General features: G+C 44.1%; 1 protein-coding gene across 1 annotated transcript in view; it reads left to right on the top strand.

Annotated features, from left to right (window-relative positions):
* LOC135322869 (collagen alpha-1(XII) chain-like) overlaps positions 1-17,603 on the top strand; it is a 39,979-nt gene extending 22,376 nt beyond the window's left edge. The window contains exons 7-8 of the mRNA XM_064493498.1: positions 14,776-14,907; positions 16,268-17,603. The gene's annotated coding sequence lies outside the window, so the exon portion shown is untranslated. The remainder of the gene's footprint in view (positions 1-14,775; positions 14,908-16,267) is intronic.
* The last annotated feature ends 33 nt before the right edge of the window (positions 17,604-17,636 follow it).

Below are 17,636 nucleotides of genomic sequence, written 5' to 3'. Positions count from 1 at the left end.
GTAGTTCTGTGAAAAATGTCCTTGGTAACTTGATAGAGATTGCATTAAATCTGTAGATTGCCTTGGACAGTATGGCCATTTTAACAATATTAATTCTTCCAATCCAAGAATATAGGCTATCTTTCCATTTCTTTAAGTCATCTTTCATTTCTTGAATCAATGTTTTGTAGTTCTTCATGTATAGTCTCACCTGCTTGGCCAAATTTTTTCCTAAGTATTTTATTGTTTTGGATGTGATTTTTTGTTTTTACTTTATTTTCCTACCATTTCATTGTTAGTGTCAAGAAATGCAAGCTTATTTGTGTATGTTAATCGTCTATCCTTCTGCCTTGCCAAGTGTTTTTGTAGTTCTCTTTCTTCCTTCATACTATTCTCTTATGGTTAGTTGATTTTCTTTGTTGTTATATTTGTGTTTCTGTAGTTTGTTTTTATGCATCTAATGTAGGTTTTTGATTTATGGTTACCATGAAGTTCATATACTTTGCTCCATTACAATATCTGATTGTCTTTAAGTGATTGTCATTTAAGGTCATATAAATTCTAAATGATCTACTGTTTTACTCTCCCACCCTTTTTCTTTGTTTTTGATTTCATTTTTTACATCTTCATATGCCTCATATAAGTGTTTACTGTAATTATAGTTGCTTTTACAATTTTTGTCTTTTAGTCTTTGTAATAGCTTGTTTAAGTGGTTAATTCACAGCCATTGCTCCATTTTTGCCCTTAAAGTGGGATTTTCCCCTTCACACAAGTTCTTATTTCTTACTCTGTTTCACATAAAGAAAACCCTTTAATACATCTTGTAAGGTCAGTTTAGGATTGATGAACTCTTAGTTTTTGCTCATCTGAGAAGCTCTTTAACTGTCTTTCAATTGTGATTAATCTTTGCTGAGTAGGTAGCCTAGGTTCTAGGTTTTTCCCTTTAAGTAATTTAAATATATCATGACTGTTCCTTCTGGCATGCAATGACTTGACTGTTGAAACCTTGCTAGGTCCTAGGACCCCTCCATCCCGACCTCTGCCTCCTGCCTGTACACAGCAGACCCCCCTCCTCGCCCCAGTGAACCACCCTGACGCTAACAAGCATCAAATAAAAGACTGGAACCTAGCAAAAAAATCTTCAACTGGAAATATAAGAAGGGAACCACAGCAGGACGGTACAAGAGGCATTCTCATGATATAATCAGGCCCCATACACTTCAGGGTGGCTGAACCAGAAGCTGAAGAATAAATCACAGAGACCTTCCACCGGATTGAGAGTTCTAAACTCCACGTCAGGTTCTGCAGCCCAGGATTCCCGCTTTGGGAGGAGGAGACCCCAGGACATCTGGTTTTGAAGGCCATTGGGGCTTAGCTCTAGGAGTTCCATGGGACTGGGGGAAACAGACTTCATTCTCTTGGGACGCATACACACAACCTCATGTGTGTCAGGTTCAAGGGCAGCGGTAGTGATTTCATAGGAACCTGAGCCAGACCTGCCTGTTGGCTTTGCAAGGTCTCCTGGGGACATGGAGGACACCTGTGGCTCACCCAGGGGACATAAAAGCTGGTAGAAGACATTCTGGGAGTGTTTATCTACATGAGCTTTCCTGGAGGCTGACATCTTGATTGGATCATTAGAACCAAGACCAGCCCCACCCATCAGACTTCCTGAGCCACAAAGGCCTCTAGACACAGCCCTACCTACCAGAAGTCCAGGACCGAGCATCACCCAGCAGTGGGCAGGCACTGGTTTCTCCAGCCAGGAAACCTGCACGAGCCTCTAGTCCAGCCTTATCCACCAGGGAGAAGATACTAGAAAGAAGAAAACAGCAGTCCCAAAACCTGTGGAAGGAGTCCACACACAAGCCAGGTTCCACGCTGGAACTGGCTGGACCTTGGCCCTTGGGTGACAAGAGAGGAGCGTACTGCTGAGACACATAGGACATCTCACACAGAGGGCTGCTTCTTCAAGGTCAAGAAATGTAACTTAACCTACCTAAAAATACAAATAGAAAGACAGAATGAGGCAGCAGACAGTATCTCCCAGCCAAGGCACAAGATAAAATTCCAGAAGAAAAAATGAGTGATAGGAGACAGGCAATTTATCTGAGAAAGTTTTAAAGTGATGATGGTGAAGATGTTTAGAGAACTGAAGAGGAGTACAGATGCACAGAGCAAAATTTTTTAGCAAAAAGTTGGAAAATATAGAGAATACCCAACAGTTGAAGAATAAAATCACTGAAATGATTTTAATGGTCTAACACACTAGAAGGAACCAAGAATAGACTAAATGAAGCAGAACTGATCAGTGAGCTAGAAGACAGATTAATGGAAATCACTACTGCAGAACAGAAAAAAAAATGAAAAGAAATGAAGACAGTTTAAGAGAACTCTGGAACAACATGGAGCACACTGATATTCACATTATAGGGGTCCCTGAAAGAGAAGAGAGAGAGAAAGGACCTGAGAAAAATTTTGGTGAGATAATAACCAAAAACTTCCCCAGCTTGGGAAAGGAAACAGTCACCCAAGTCCTGGATCAACAGAGGGGAACACACCAAGGCACATAGTCATCAAATTGACAAAAATTAAAAATAAGGAGAAAATGTTAAAATCAGAAAGAGAAAGGCAACAGAACAACACACAAGGGAACTCATGTAAGGTTATCAGCTGATTTCTCAGCAGAAAGTCTGCAGACCAGAAGGGGGTGGCACGACATATTTAAAGTGATAAAAGAGAAAAATTTACAGTGAAGAATACTCTATCCAGAAAGGCTCATGTTCAGACTTGATGCAGAAATCAAAAGCTTCACAGATAGACAAAAGCTAAAAGAATTCAGCACCTCCAAACCAGCTTTACAACAAATGTTAAAGGAACTTCTCTAGTCATCAAACCGCAGGAAAGGAACAAAAAAGAAGAGAGCAGGAAAAAAAAAAAAAAACATACAAGATTGCTTTGGCTGTTAGGGGTCTTTTATTGTTATACATAAATTTTTGGTTTTATTCTAGTTCTGTGAAAAATGCCATGAGTGTTGACAGGGGTTGCATTGGATCTGTAGATTCCTTTGGGTAGATGGCTGTTTTGATAATGTTGTTGCTTCCAATCCAAGAGCACAAGATATCTTTCCATTTGTTTGTATCATTTTCAGTTTCCTTCATTAGTGTTTTACAGTTTTCAGAATATAGGTAACCTCCTTGGTTAAGTTTATTTCTAGGTATTTTGTTGGTTTTGATGCAATGGATATGTTTATGCCAGTTCTAAAATTCTGGGTTTTGAAGTGAAAAAAATAAATGAATAAAAGACCACAAATGGAAAAATACCCTCCTGTCTTACGGGCGAATTGTATTCCATTACCTACATACGGTGCATCTCCTTTATCCATTCATCTGTTGACGTGCACTTGGGATGCTTTCATGTCTTGGCAGTTGTAAATAGTGTTCCTGTTAATAGTGGGGTGTGTGTATCTTTTTGAATTTTTATTTTGTGTTTGGATTTATTCCTTTAATAACTACTTAAGTTTAAAAAGCTAAAGCTTTTTAGAGACAATGAACAGTGCATGTACATAAATTTGAAAAATATATGCAGTAGAAAAAACAGCTGATAGGCTCATGAGGGATTTCCTTTCTGTGACACTCCTTTTTTCTTGCTGCCTTCAGAATTCTGTCATTGTCTTTAAATTTTGCTTTTTGAATGATGATATGTCTTGATGTAGGTCTGTCTCAGCTGATCCTGTTTGAGACTCTCTGATTCCTGTGCCTGGATATTCGTTTCCTTCTTCAGATTAGGGAAGTTTTCAGCCTTAATTTTATCCAATGTTTTCTCAGCCTTTCTCTCTCTCCCTGCAGGGGCCCCTGTAATGTGAGTGTTACTATGCTTGATGCTGTCTCAGAAGTGCCTTAAACTCATGTAACAGGCCTTTTCTTCTTGCTTTTTTGATTGGGTGTTTTTCATTCTGTCTTCTGGATTGCTAATGGGTCATCTGCATTGCCTGAGCTTCTGTATTACCTGCAGTTCTCTGATTGGTTCTTTTTTATATTTTTTAAAAAGTTCTCCCTGTGCTCATCTGTTCTTTCTCCCAGTTCAGTTATCATTCTTATTGCTATTGCTTTGACCTCTTTGTCAGGTAAGTTTCTTTTCATTATGGTTATTTTGTTATTCTTTCATTTAAAACGTGTTCTTGTGTCTTCTCATTTTAACTTTCTGTATCTCTGTGAAATTAGGCGAAACAGTTACCTGCCCCAGAATGAAAGGTGTCCTTGTGTGAGAACACTCCTGTGCAGTCTTTTGTGCCCAGGGGATTTGTTGGGAAGAGCTGGACCTGAAGTGATCCTGGGCTGCTCTCTTCCCCCGGGACGTGCTGGCAGCCGCTGCAGTGGGGCAGCAGGGCTGGAGTCAGAGGGACTGGAGCCAGTTCCAGGTTGAAGCGCAGGGGCTTCTCCTCTGCTCAGTGACTGTTCCAGCCCTATCAGGGGTGGCACAGGGTCCCGTGGGGCTGGAGCAGGATCTCTGTGGGAGTGAGGTTCTCCTGGGTGTGATGGCAGTCTCTGCTTTGGTTTGGGTTGTGGCTGAGGCCTGAGGGCTTGCAGTGGCCCTTCTGTACTGGTTATGCCTTTTCCGCAGTGTGCACACCTTGGCTAGAGAGTGGGTCGGGGCCAGAGAGATTGGGGCCGCACCACTAAGCTGGCCCCACCCCGTCAGGTGTGCACAGGAAAGTGAGTTCTGGTGCTGGCAGCCCCTGTCCTGTGCTAGTACTGTTCCCTGCAGAGGGTGTGCAGGGACACTCTAGCTGGCCGTGACTGCCGGCCGCCTTTCCAGAGGCAGGGCCACACCCAGGCCAGAACCACTTTCTCCCACGGTGTGCACTCTCACTGGCAGTGGAGGCCTCCGCCTGAGTGGGGAGCAGCACCAGAACACGGAGGGCGGGAGCAGGAGCCTGGGGGAGTCCGGGGGTCCCCCTGAGCCAACCCTGCCAGCCGACTGGAGCCCCAGGCAGTGTTCATCCTGCTGTGTCCCTGCCATGACGGGGAGTCAGCGGGTCTCTGCACAGGCTCTTCAAGAGCAGAGGCTCCACGTCTTACAGTGCCCCAGTAAGCTCGCTGGTTTTCACCCCAGCTGAGGGGACTCCTCGTCCCGGTGCTGAACCCCATGCCTGGGTGCCTGACACGTGGTTCAGACCATGATGTAAGGCATGGGTGGTTGTCAGGGCTGGAGCACCGCTGTGACGTCATGCTGTCTGAGCACAGATGCCCACAGCTCCTGGTGTGTGTGGCTGGTGGGGAGCCCTGCAGGGAGCGGCTGTACGTCTGTCTGGCACAGACAGATGGGGCTCGTTATGATCATTCCCCATAAAGATGGTATAAGGCCAGGATATGCCATCTGGTTTTCCAAGAGATTGAATATTATAATGCGTGATGTGCCCCAGCTGCCTAGTGTGAGCAGCATGACTGCAGGTGCTCTGGGTCCAGGAATGCAAACTCCAGTTATGCCCTTGGGAACCAAAGGAGCAGGTCCTAAAGGGACATATTTACCATAAATGCTCTTACACGTGTCAGTCATGGGGAAACACCAGATTAGGAAATGGATGCTGCCTGAGTTTAGTGTTGAATTGTTTAAAGTGTAAGCAACCTACAAGATTCTGGGTAAAAATTAGTGCAGTGACAAGTGGAAGTTACCCAAGGAGTACATACAGTAAGAAACAGAGTCCTGAATTTAATCATCTTGTCTGATTTTCTCAGTGGGTAGTAAATGATTAGGGTTTTGACTCATGTTGTTTTGATTAAACTCTAGAATGTGGTCAGTTGTGAAGTGTGAAAGCCTAAGGATGTTTGTAGTAAGGGTACTTGTGATGATACAGTTTTGGGGGTTAATGTTTCCTGGGACGGATGAAATTGGCTGGCTGTGTGTGCTGGTGGAAGAAGAGACGTTGTTGATGGAAGTGGAGGCACTAGCAGAGAGGAAGGCTAGTGAAAAGTGAAGGCTAGTGTCAGTTGATTCAGGAAGAATGAGCTGATAAGGCTGGTTAATAGGCCATAAGGTTTAGTGTTAATTCAGAGAACTTAATTTTTGATAATCATGTTAATTGTATTACTATAATGTTTGGAATAACTAGTTTTAGCCTTGGAGAAGGTTAAGATTTTGTACATAATCAGTACCGCAGGCGCTGGATCCCACAGCTGTTAGTGACGGTCCCGGTGCAGCTGCACAGGCGGGGAGCACTGATAGCAGGTGTTATGCCAGCTCACGTAGAATGGGTGCTGAGCATGGTGACAGCGGCTGTAATGAAAAATGATGATATTGTGCCATCTAAGCATAGTAATGGGGATGTTAAGTGTGACATATATTAGTATCCATATATAGGACACTGTAAATGCAAAGAGAATAGTAATATAGACTAATGCCATTTGATAATTATGAAGTTAATTATAATTTTATGAGTCAAAATGTTTTTGTTTAAACTAATTATACATTCATTCTAATCCTTTTAAATTCATTCATAGGCTAACCTTATGGCTACTAGTAATGAGATTACAGTTTGTGCCATGTGAAGAGTTTAGTTTTTAGGTTACTCTTTTGAGAGGCTCAGGGTAGGGGTAGGAGGAGGGCAACTTCTAGGTCAAATAATAGGAAAGTAGTGACAACTAAGAGTAAGTAAATGGAGAAGGTGGGCATGCTGTCCCTATAGAGTCACACCCGCACGTGTGTGGGCTTGGTTTTCCTGGACACTGACTGACTAGAGGAGGTCAGAGTGCGGTCAGGACAAGCTGTGAGTCTGGTAGTGTATTGGTGAGTGACGTCAGTGTAAGCTTTATTAGTGTTTCTCCAGCTACAGGAAAAGCTGTAGGTTGGAAGTCAGTTGTTCTACTTAATACTAAAAGAACAAAATGCTCATCAATAGATAGTGATTTATAGAACAATCAAACTTTACCTACAAGATGCACTATCAGGCCACTGATTGAAATCCAAAATAATCAGATGTATAGGGAAATTTTAGTTGGCATAGAAAGCACAGAATGAGAAGAGTAGAGCCAATAATTTTGTGTAGTCAGTGGAAGCTTTTAACCATGAAAACTACTGAGCCAAAAACTCCATCTGAAATTGTGAATTTTATATTCTTCTGACACTCGCAATAATACAAGTTCCTAGAGGAACTGTGATGAATCAGACTTGAAGTATTGTTTATGATTTCTTTCTGTTAGATGATAGTGAGCGCAAGTGAGGGGAACTTGAGGCTCACAGAACTGAAGTATTAAGTTATTATGGGACCTGTGTGTGTGGCCAGTGTGCTGTTGTTAGGTGGTGTGAGCACATACCTTTATCTTTTTTCTGATCAGAAGGTAGATGGTCATTTTAGGATCTGTGTGCATTTGCCTGTGTGTGTGTGTGTGTGTGTGTGTGTGTGTGTGTATGGTGAGAGTTTGGTCGTGGGGAGAAGCACTGTGAACTTACCCACCCTGTACTGAGAGCTGTAGGACCTCCTTCCCTGCTAAAAATGACCCTGCTCTTGTCACCACATCCCCACACATGACAGCACTTGTTTGTAATGAATGCATGTAATGTCCTGTTTGTCATGGACCAATGCAGTGCATCCACTTATAGTTCATAAAGTTATTTACATTTCCAATTAAAAGTACTCATATGTATGATGGATTTTGTTTTTACTCTTATTTACCTTGGTGTCCGAACTAATGATAATAGAAGACCCATTTCCTAAGAGAAAGTTGACTTGCTGTTAAGAGACAGGATCCCTCGTGAACACATCCTCACCGTTTGTCCTGACTGATGCATGACAATGTCATTGCAAGAGGAATTTCCCAAGGAAAAGCCAACGGTCTTCCTCAGAACCTCAGGGAGCGGGTCACGACAGGCTCCAGGTGGAATCCCTTTCCAAGGTAGACCTTGGTTCAAGGTAAAGTTACAGCGCTCGCCAGCCCCGAGACCCTTAGGTGATTCACACCCCCTCTGTCTTCTCATCCATAAAATGGGTTAGTGAGAATGTTGTATAATTGGAACACTGCACTTTGAATTTGGTCAGTTGGCACATTTTATTGCTTAGTATGAGACTTCAATACCTTTGACCTGATGTTAATTGGTAACTTATAGGAGGTCCCGACTCCTGAGGGTTGGAAGGAATTCTGGTTGACAGTAGAAGGAGACCCAGGATCCCTGAAGCCTGAGTCCCATCCCTGATGGGACTCAGTCCCTCCAGGCCAGGATATCCTGAAGCCCGGCTGTGGGACCAGGAAGGCCCAGCAGTGCGGTTGGAAACGCAGCCCCACTGGGTCTGTGAGGAGTCGGGGTCAGCTCCACACAGGGCAGGCTCTGGAGTTTCCTCCCCAAGGGCAACCCATTCTCCTGGAAGTCAGCCCCGACAGGGACAGACACAGAGGCTGGAACCAGCAGTCCCAAGAAAAATGGGAGGTACCAGTCTTTGCAAGTACGGTGACCCCTGGGGAGCTCAGCTCCAGGGAGGTGAGAGCCTGAGCGTGGGAGGGACTATGATGCCAGGATTCCTGCCTTTTCTGCCCCCTTCACTCTGGGCCCCTTCCCAGAGTCGGGCCACCCTGGCCCTTCGTCCCCCACCATGCACTGTGGGCTGGCTCCCTCTTTCCTTCTTGCCTTGTCTTATATCTGCTCTCCCTACCCTGTTTCCCCCTGTCACCGTCTGCCACTCTCTAGGACTTGACCCCCACCTCTCTCACTCATGCACTGTCTCTCTCCCTGCTTGTCTCTCTCTGCCCCCAGGCCCTCAGCCCCTGGGCTCTGGTCCAGCCTTGTCCAGGGCCACAGGGCCCCACCTCTCTGAGCACCCCCACCCTCACTGGCAAGTTGTGGCCCCGGCCCTGCTCACAGTGGAGGAGCCCGCTTACAGAGGCCGCTCCTGCTGGTACTTACTGCTGCACTGCTGTCCCCCCTCTTCCTGGGCAGCACAGTCACACCTTGACCAGTTGGTGGCCCAGCCTGGACCAGAGCTGCTGCAGGGCTGGCCACCTGCCCCAGCTGGAAGGAGGGAGGGCTGTGGGCTTGAGGGGCTCCTGGGATTGGATTGAGGGATGTGTAAGGAGCCAGGTATTTTCACCCAACTCCTCTTTGTCAATGGCAGAGCGTCCCAAACCACTGACTGCTCCCTGCCCGTTTCTCACTAAGAGCACTGGGCAGACTGTGGGAGCTCCTGAGACTTAGGAGCGAGCTGCTGCCCTCAGTCCCCTCAGAGTTTGCCTGGAATTGGGGCTCCTGGGGGCAGCTGGCAGGGCTGGGGCCCTCTCACTGGACTCTGGCACCTCATCCCTTCCTCACAGTCAGCAGTTGGCCACTTCACGGGGACAGAGATGAGGACCTCTCTGACCCTTGAGACTGGCAGGCCCCACGTGCTCAGTATTTCTTGATTGAGTGAACACAACCACCCCCCATATCTAGACACCAAGTCTTCCCACCGCCCCAGAAGGGTTTCTCAGGCCCCCTCACAGCCAGTACTGCCCAACAGCACAACTTTGCTTCTGTCCCACCCGGGTAGTTTCTGCCTCCTTGGACCTGGGTGTACACAGATCACCCAAGTGCAGTGTAGGGGGTGTGACAATATATAATTATTTTTTAAAGTTATATATATTTTTGGCAAAAATCATAGGGCTTATTTTTATGCATGTAACATATGTACTTATAATTAATGTGTCACCTACAGGTGTACTGCAGATAAGGACAGCCACATGGGTGTGGCGATGTGATTAAGATGGTGTGCTGTTAAGATCTTCTCCATCTTGTGGACGTTCTCTCTGCCTTTTGTGTGCAATGCTGAGCAAAATGGTGTGAGGACCTCCCACCCTGCCTGTATATTTGGTTCCTCTTGGTTCTGTCATTCTTTACCTTACATGTTTTTCAGCCACTGCCCAAGGGAAATCCTGGGAGCTTGGAAAAGGAGGAGGGAGCACCCCAGAAGTAGAGGGCAGGGGACATGGGTTGGGCAGGACCAGGAAGCATAAGGTCAGAAAAGTTTGCAGAGAAGACCCAGGGTTGGATGGCAGTTGGTGGTGGGGAATCAGGTAGGCGGGGTGCATCCTAAAAGTGAGGTCACCCAGAATGTCCACTGTGAGGTGCCAGGGGCAAAGGCAGGTGATTGGTTGAGAGAGGGCATAAAGCACTGGCGTTGCTAAGGTAGCATTCAGATAGGAGAAGGCTTGGAGGGAGGCGTCTTGTCCCCTCCAGCTGCTCCTGAGAGTCCGCTTGACCTGCTGCTTGTTTTCCTGACCTGCTGACCTCCTGACCTGACTGAACCCTCCTTCCTCCCCTCAATAGCTTGATTGACCCTCATCCTTTCTGTGACCCTCTTCTCCTCCTAAGTGCCCAACCCCTCTTCCTGTCACACTCCCTCCCCAATCCCACCCCTCCTCCCCTACCCCCCCCTCCCCTCCCCACCTCCTGCCTGGGGACCTCAGGGCCCTGAGAGGACCAGGACATGGAGGTGATGGGGATGCCATTCTGGCCCCACGTGCTGGGGTGTACTGGATATGAAAATACAACTGTGAATAAACATCGGGCACCAGGGGTGTCCTCCTTTTTCCTGGGCTCTTTCACACTCTGGTTAAACAGCTGCTTTCTCATGGCGTCCTTGATGGGAATGCATCGTTGGTGAAGCCTGAGGCCCTCAGGGCAGGTTTCTTGACCAGCCTGGAGCGGCCCTGGCCACCGGCGTCTTCAAGATCTGAGTCCTGTCAGGACCTCTTGGACCGAACACAGCAGGTTGACAGGATGCAACCTGAAATAGTTACTTTATTGCATCAAAGAAGGAAGTATGAATGTACTAAAAGCCACTGAGTTGTATGCCTAAAATGGGGGAATGGGTGAATTATCTCAGTAAAGCAGTGTTTTAAAAAGCAAGAAACTTTGATTTACTAGAAGTCATAGTGAGACTGGCTCCCGGAAAGCTTGTCAGGATCCTGCTTCAAGCTGTGCACGTTCAGGTCCAGTGCCCATGCGGTACGCTCTCCTGTGCGTGCGCCCTTCCTGGTGGTGACGTCTGGGAGCAGTGGTGTCTCAGCATTGGGTTGGTGCTAGTCTGTTAAACAGTGAAGTGTCATCTGTGCTCTGTGCTTTCTGGTTTGTTAACTTATAGCAACTTTTTTTTTCCTTGAAGTGTATTCTTTTCAGAAATTTTAATGTAACAAAAATATTCAATAGCCCTGTAAGTTTTAAAGTATTTTTATTGAACTATAGTCAGTTCACCATGTTGTGTCCATTTCTGGTGTACAACAGAATGCTTCAGTCATACAGGAACATACATATATTCATTTTCATTTTTATTACCATAAACTACTACAAGATATTAAATATAGTTTTCTATGCAGTACAGTGTAAACTAGTTGTTGTCTACTTTATATAGATTAGTATCCATGAATCTCAAACTCCCAGTTTTTCCCTTCCCACTCCCTTCCCCCCTGGTAACCATAAGTTTGTTTTCTATGCTGTAAGTCTGTTTCTGTTTTGTAAATAAGTTTGTCTTTTTTTTTTTTTTTTGATTCCACATATAAGTGATATCACATGGTATTTTTCTTTTGCTTTCTGACTACTTCACTTAGAATGACAATCTCCAGGTCCATCCATTCCCTGTTGCTGCAAATGGCATCATTTTATCATTTTTATGGCTGAGTAGTATTCCACTGTATAAATATACCACAGCGTTTTTTTTTAACATTTTTTATTGATTTATAATCATTTTACAATGTTGTGTCAAATTCCAGTGTAGAACACAATTTTTCAGTTATACATGAACATGTATATTCATTGTCACATTTTTTTCTCTCTGAGCTACCGTAAGATCTTGTATATATTTCCTTGTGCTATACAGTATAATCTTATTTATCTATTCTATAATTTTGAAATCCCAGTCTATCTCTTCCCACCCCCCACCCCCTTGGCAACCACAAGTTTGTATTCTATGTCTGTGAGTCTGTTTCTGTTTTGTATTTATGCTTTGTTTTTGTTTTGTTTTGTTTGAGATTCCACATATGAGTGATCTCGTGCTATTTTTCTTTCTCTTTCTGGCTTACTTCACTTAGAATGACATTCTCCAGGAGCATCCATGTTGCTGCAAATGGCGTTACGTTGTCAGTTTTTATGGCTGAATAGTATTCCATTGTATACATACACCACTGATTCTTTATCCAATCATCTGTCGATGGACATTTAGGTTGTTTCCATGTCTTGGCTATTGTAAATAGTGCTGCTGTGAACATTGGGGTGCAGGTGTCATTTTGAAGTAGGGTTCCTTCTGGATATATGCCCAGGAGTGGGATTCCTGGGTCCTATGGTAAGTCTATTCCTAGTCTTTTGAGGAATCTCCATCCTGTTTTCCACAGTGGCTGCATCAAACTGCATTCCCAGCAGCAGTGTAGGAGGGTCCCCTTTTCTCCACAGCCTCTCCAGTATTTGTCATTTGTGGACTTTTAAATGATGGCCGTTCTGACTGGTGTGAGGTGATACCTCATTGCAGTTTTGATTTGCATTTCTCTGATAATTAGTGATATTGAGCATTTTTTCATGTGCCTGTTGGCCATTTGTTTGTCTTCACTGGAGAATTGCTTGTTTAGGTCTTTTGTCCATTTTTGGATTGAGGAGTTTGTTTTTTTCTTATTTAGTTGTATGAGCTGTTTATATATTCTGACAATTAAGCCCTTGTCCATCTCATCTTTTGCAAAAATTTTCTCCCATTCCGTGGGTTGTCTTTTTGTTTTGCTTATGGTTTCCATTGCTGTGTAAAAGCTTCCAAGTTTAATTAGGTCCCATTTGTTTATTTTTGCTTTTATTTTTATTGGACTTCTAGCAAATTCTTAGTTACCCCTTTCCTTCTCATCTTGGAGACTGCCCCCAGGGACTGTGTGTCCAGCTAGGCTGATGGGAGCCCTGAGAGCCCAGCTGATGTGAAAATCAGTGGCTGCAACCTGCTGTGATGTTTATAATGAGGAAATGCTTAGGAGGGACATGACCAGGAGGTGGACAAGTTGTCTTTTCTTTTTAGCGACATGTCCTTGTGAAGAATGTTGATTTTTCCCAAAGCAGAAAGGGTCCTTCATGTCCTCAGAATTGCCCAAATATAAAGAAAATTCAGATACATGCTGTGAAATTTTCACTCTATCAGGAAAAAGCACCTCCACACCCGAAAAAAGAAAGACTGAGAACACCTCATGGATTTAAGTGGGTTTGTTCTGATGGGCGTGCACCAGATTCTCATGGACCTGGAAAAATTGTGTGTCAGGAACAATCTTTGCACTGAGGCAGAATCACACCACGTGAACACTCCACCCAAAGAAGAGTCTGTTCTGTGTCTTCTGAGCCTGCTAAGGAGGGCGTTTCTAGGTCATCTTTGTTGAGATTTTTTTCCCTCAGAGGGAATGAGGCTGAGCTCTCATAGGTTAGTTAGCCCTCTTTCCCTACCACATCTTTGTGAGCATTTGGTTAAATTAACTTGTCTTTCTCCACCGTTGCTCATGGCCGCTGACAGAACCTGAGTCCATCGGCCCTGGTGGGTAGACTCTAAGTAGGAGGCAGCTACTGACGTCAGCGCTCAGACAGTGCCATGTGTAACAAGCATGTCCACGACGGAGGATGTTCACCAGTTAGCGACTAGATGGTGTTTGTGTTTTTGTGCCTTTGATCTGCATGTCTCTCCTTTGTGCTGAGACCCACTGCTCTCTCAGACAGTGGCTACTCAAAGACAGTGCATGTTTTCCACCAGCACACATTTTACTGACCTCAACTATGAGAGCAGCTGACAATGACAATATTATCGATTTCAGAGGCTGCTTTCTAGAGAGGTTTTATTTGCACAAGACTAAAGCTTGGTGTCTAGATTAGTACAAATTACATTGCGCATTTATTTCCTCCTGTAATACTTACAAATCTAGTTTTTACAAAGCTATGTGTTTGCCTTTTGTTTTGGTGACTGTACATTCCAGAAATACAAATTAATTTTCATGGTGGCTGTTGATGGACGTAGGTGCAGTACTGTGAAATATGCATGTGAGTTATTTGTACTGGTTATTTTGAATTCTCTTTTTATGTAACTTCATTCTTTGAGTAATCTTGTATAATATGATTAAGACTCTATTATACAAATCCTTATTTATTTCAGAAGTCTGACATTACGTGCTCTGGTGCAGAACCAAAGTGAATATTGAAGAAAACCTCCATCGTTTTTAGATAGTTGGGCTAAAATAAATCTTTAATTTTTGCTGGAATAGTAATTTTGACGTTATTGTAAGAGCTGGTCTGCTTTCTCACTCATGTCCAGTCTATAAATGTAGAGATACATCTTTGCATCTCTCTGTATTTTAACACATACCTTCATTGCTCTTTCCGCATACATGTTGGGTATATTTTTGGAGACATTTCATAGGGGTTTGTCCAAGTACTTCATGAATATATAATAGAAGGTGGAGGCGTCCCATGCCCTGTAGGTTTGTGTTTGCTTATTTTCAATTTCATGTTGGTTTCTACATACATAAGTTAAGTTCTGTTAACTATTTAAAAAATATTTGCAGTGTGTCTGTCAGTAAAGTCAAATCTCTAACATTTTGTGTATCAGATATTTGACATATGTGAGCAGCAATGAAACGATCACCAAACGAAGGCAGTAAACATACCCACACTCCTGAGCGTCCCCCTGCTCCTTTTGAACTTGTGTCCCTTCTCGCCTCTCTGAGGAGCTACTTGAGGGTGTGGTTGAGGGTTTCTAAAGATGATTCCCTGTGACAGATACACTGCGAATGTCTTTGAGGTTCCTCATTATCTCCAATATCTTTTCAGGTCCTCCGCACTCTGGTTCTCCTTTCCCATCCTGGGTCTGATGTTTATGAACTTCTGTGGAAGCTTATTCTCATTGCTGCTGCCTGGGGAGTTTCTAGTTTTCTCTTATTTGTCTGGAGGACCGTCCTCGCTGTGAGTATTACTAAAGTACCTGACAATGTTCTTTTAATCACACCTAACAGGAATTTTTATAGTCACTGGACATTTTATTTGCCTGCCTGGGCCAGAGTCCAGGAGTCTTTTCTTTGTTCCCTTTTAGATTACTAACTTGAACAGAAATTAGTTTTGAAATGGAAATTTGTTGCAAAATACTGTCTTTATACTAAGAACTCATTGAGCAAGACAACAATATATTCTCAATGAGAAAATGACAATTTATAAACTCTTCTCTTCAATAGCAAAACAGGAAGGTTAAGTATTTGGTGAGCCCATCTCTCTCCCCACCTGCCCCTGCCTATGTGTTGGGTGACAGGGAACAGGGACGCTCAGTGTTTCCTGAGCAAGTGTGAAGTGAAGGGAACGTCTGTGTCTTCCTGTTTGCCCTCCGTGGGTGCATTCTTCTGCAGCCACGGTATTGCCCCTGGAGCTTCCACACTGTGATGATGCTCCAATATTTTGGCAAGGTTAGGGGCTGGCCTCAGCCTCTGATCGTCACTTTAAGTTTTGAATGAAGAAATATGTGTTAAGGGTCAGGTGAATGTGTTTTTACATGGTATTACAGTGGAGTCCTGCCTGGGTTTTATTGAGCTATTACTCCTCAGATGATGACTCATGTCTGAGTCAAGAAGCACGTTCGCTTCTTGAAAATGGTCACTGTCTGTCCTGCTGCTTGTGCTTTTGTTGCAGCCATTGCTCACTTTCTTTCTCGTCTGATGGCTCATTTGATGTCCATTTGTTTTTAGTGGTCTTGACAAATCTTACGACCTCATATGTTACAATTGCTTATCAATTCAACACTCAACTCTGTATAAGATTTCAGAAAACCTTTCATTGAATGAAAGGGTGCATCTTAGTATAAAGATTTTGCCTTTATTTTTCTTTAGTTTCTCCTCTCTCTCTCTCTCTCTCTTTTGAAGGTTACACAACAATCCAGGTTCTGGACTTAAGTGTGGATGTTTGGTTTGACAAAAGAAAAACTCAGATAAATGATGCATTACAAGAACATATTATGAAAATAATATAGTTCAGTGTTATTAAATATGAATATGCATTATGAAAATTGAATAGATTGGTGTTTATTTAATAGAGTGTAAACAGATCTTTTGTTCTAAAATAAGTTATTTACCATTGTGCTATCAGAAATGGTGAGTGAAAGATCATGCCTTAAGTAGGAAATTCTGACTTTTCCTGATTTTTAATCACATGAATTGTTATGCTGAACCAAAGTGATAATTGTAATTTCAATGAATTACTGTTTTGATAGTTTATTAGAAACCATATGTTTACTCATTATATGTTTTGACTTCAAATGTAATATCTCTTCCTCTCCTAGGTAGAGCCTCCAGTGACTCAAGGTAAGGTACTAGGGTTTAGTTTCCTTTGTAATATTTTCTCAATACTGGGATCCGATGTGGGTTTTCATTCAACTAAGAGTAAACACAATGACTTCCGATGTCAGACTTCTTAACTCTTGAAAATTTTACTCCTGGGATGGTGTCTAAATGACACTGTAGAGGAAGTTGGCATCTATTGAGGTAAGAGACCAGGAGGGTCTGAGGAGTAGGGAGACTAGGATGAGTTTAATTTTGCATAAAGCCTTTTGGAAGCAGGTGAAGAAAAGAGTCTAATGTTCAGAGTGACTACCTGACGTGACCTGGCTCTTGGTGAAAAGGAAAGATGCTGAAACACCACTGGAGCCTGTCAGGACTCTCTAGGCTGAGGTGTGGCCAGGTGTGTGTGTCACAGCCGAGGGGAAACCGTGGGCTGTGACTCAGAAGTGAAGGGGGCCATTCATGGCAGTGGGGACTTAACGGAAGTGATTCAGCCTGAGGATGCTGCTTTCTGTGCAGGCTTCATAGGCTCTGCTGATCGAGTAGGGCTGTGTGTGGTGGGCAGGGTGGCTGCCCTGTGCTCAGTAGGCCCTCGAGGGCTGCTGTTGGTGACAGTGGATGCAGAAGGGCTGGTGCTGAGCGGAGGGATCTCGGCATCAGAGCGTCCCCGCTGGGCAAAGAGAAGATGCGTGTGCGCTGTGCGGTCAGATGAGGGACTTAGATGCCCGAGAGAGGAGCCTGGAGCTGAGGGCTGCGTTGTAGAGCATCACACGTGGAGTCACCTGTGGCTGGCTGCTTTATGTGTGCTGTTTTCCTGAAGCAGTGATGGGAATATTCTCATCCTGGGGGTGGAAAAGCTTGTCATTTAGGGATTGTGTGTTATCCAGGTTCTCCAGTGACTAGGTGGGGAAGCCCACATGGTACCAAAGTGCTTAATTCCAGTGACCTTGTCCTCCAGGGCCCCCAGCATGGTTTTCATGAAGGACGATCTGCCAGGCAGCAGGACAACACTGGGGGCCTGTGCAGGCCCAGTCAGGCGACGTGTTGAACTTGCCTTCTGTGGTGCTGTGGATAGGGCCTGGCTGTGGGGTGAACCTGCATGGGATGAGGGTTTTTTTTTTTTTTTTTTTTTTTTTAAGCAGGGGCATGTTTACTTACCTTAATAATTGGAGGAGAGAATGTTAAGGGGACAGGATGCACAGGATGCTTGGTTTTTCTTTTTCATCTCTGGTGATGTCAGAAGTATTTGAATGAATTTTCTAAGAATGGTGCTTATAGCTGGGAGAGAATTTAGGAGAAGACTTTTTATTGTGTTTCTGCATCTTTGAAAAAAATTGAACTAGGAATCTGTGATCTCACATTTAGAATGCC

This window comes from Camelus dromedarius, chromosome 14, assembly GCF_036321535.1.
Source record: "Camelus dromedarius isolate mCamDro1 chromosome 14, mCamDro1.pat, whole genome shotgun sequence".
Taxonomy (NCBI): Eukaryota; Metazoa; Chordata; class Mammalia; order Artiodactyla; family Camelidae; genus Camelus; species Camelus dromedarius.
This window is presented reverse-complemented; position numbering and strand designations above follow the sequence as displayed.